Source organism: Primulina huaijiensis, unplaced genomic scaffold (assembly GCF_012295235.1).
Source record: "Primulina huaijiensis isolate GDHJ02 unplaced genomic scaffold, ASM1229523v2 scaffold40887, whole genome shotgun sequence".
NCBI classification, from domain to species: Eukaryota; Viridiplantae; Streptophyta; class Magnoliopsida; order Lamiales; family Gesneriaceae; genus Primulina; species Primulina huaijiensis.
This window is the reverse complement of record NW_027359698.1, coordinates 1-2,072: the sequence shown is the minus strand read 5'-3', so window position 1 is coordinate 2,072 and position 2,072 is coordinate 1. Positions and strand designations below refer to the sequence as shown.

Sequence of the window (2,072 nt, the reverse complement as noted above, 5' to 3'; positions counted from 1 at the left end):
ATGTTAAGTTATTTTATTTAGTTTAGTATTTTAGAATTTATGATTATGATTAGAAAGAAAAAAAATTTAGAGGTCGTTTCATATTCCTTGCACTATTTACTAATCAGATCACATAGAATATTTTCATCCGTAGGCGAGCGGTGAATCCCTGATTACAATTCATTTGCTCCTATGTATTTAAAAAATACACCAAACCTCGCTACTTGATTACCCTCAATGAAGTTGGTAAACAGATCAAAGTGTATGCTAGTACTTAGAGCATCTACGTTGTCAAAAGTCAAATGACTAATGGTATACAACCATAACCGCGAACTATTCCACTCGATGAGTGATACCCACACGGACAATTCGAAAGAAAGTTGTATAGTGTACCATCAAATGATCAAACATATGTATGAATGAACATCTCTATGTCTTTACCAATAAAACATTACGTTTAAATCACAGATTCTAGTCTGAAATTCTAGCGATTTTTATTCTTATTTTAGACTACATATTAGACTAATAACCTGTTTAGAATATATGATACACTTCATAATCAGTTTCATGATCTTACGTTGAGATGCATACCTCGTGATATCTAATGTACATTCAAATACTTTATTTATTTATGTAGCTTACATAAATACACAGATAAAATAAATATCATAATTAGATAAAACCGCAAAATATTATTACAATAAATATTGTTTTTACATAAAAAAATCAATAAAACACAAGTACAAGCCCAAACGACAAGTTTATTCATTAGATACCTACTATAACAAAAAAGATTTAAAATTTATATCTTGAAAATTATCTGGTCCTCCTGCAGAATCGAGTTACTCACCACTTACCAAGGACGGTGTGCGAGAACACAGACTTGAATCAACTGAAGCCATGTCCTCGTTATTCATCTCCTTAATTATCTTTAAATAACAAAAGTGGTGGTCACTTGTGGATATACAAGGCTGAAAAACTAATACCAAATTTACTGTTCTATCTGAAATACCAAGTTGACAAGAACATCTTGTTCTAATAGTAAAATGCAAGAGAAAATGATAGCAAATATACATCTAACCGTCAGAAGCGAGGGCTGCAGTCGTACTCAAGCCATTCCAAAGCTACCGTACCGAGTCCTGTCAGTACAGGACAGGTTACCTCGTGCTAAATTTCCTTTTACGTAAAGCTGTTGCTGGGAATGAATCACAGTTTGAGATCTATGACACAAGGGCAGCTTTCTCTGATGATAAAAGTGAGAAGTAATATAAGCAAGCCAATAGCACACGAAACGAAATGAAGAAAACCACCATTCTGAAGAAACTGTCAACAAGTGTTCAGTTAGACGCTATTTGAAAGGACATTAAGATGATCAAGCAAAGACTCAAAACTAAGCTACAAAACAATTTCAATCATAAGGTACAATAATGCGTAGCACAGCTCTAAACAAAGAACAAAAAGTTCCAATCATATGATACAATAATGTGTAGCATACGATCAATCTCTCCTGAATAAAATATCCAGATATTCATAAGAAATCATGAAACTGAAGCACATCAAACAGAAAGTAAGTCCCCCAGCTCTTCCACACATAACATCTGCGTTGACATGATATCTGAACAACTCTAAGACGGCACTGCAAAACATTAAACAATTGCATGAGCTAATAGCAAGAACTCTACACATCAGAACAGAAAGATGACGCCAAATAAACACAATAATATCAGAAGAATACAGACTACTAACTGCAAACAAAAAAAAGAATTCACAACAAAAACCAGAAGCTATAATTATTGCTTTGTAACAAGGATATTGCATCATTATTTTGTCGCAGATACGATATAATGCAAACCAGTGTACCAATGGCTACACGAGAACAAGAAATACAGGACTATTGGCATAAGCATCACAATAAAGCAATCAAACTTACTGTATGTAGATGTATCAATCTGCTCAGGAAGCTCTTTAATATCAACTTCAAACCTTTCTTGAACCTGCAACAAAAAAAAGACATCTTAGCACGAGCTGGCCAAAAAGAAAAATCAATAAATCATAACATCAAACCTGATTGAGAACATCTGAATCAGATGCAG

The 2,072-nt window shown here is 33.5% G+C and overlaps 1 long non-coding RNA gene across 1 annotated transcript; it reads right to left on the bottom strand.

Moving 5' to 3' along the window:
• Positions 1–668: 668 nt before the first annotated feature.
• Positions 669–2,072, bottom strand: LOC140969342 (uncharacterized). Its single transcript, XR_012173924.1, has 4 exons — positions 2,044–2,072; positions 1,910–1,973; positions 1,054–1,615; positions 669–908 (listed from the first exon to the last, which is right to left on the bottom strand). It is a non-coding gene; the product is annotated as an uncharacterized lncRNA (long non-coding RNA).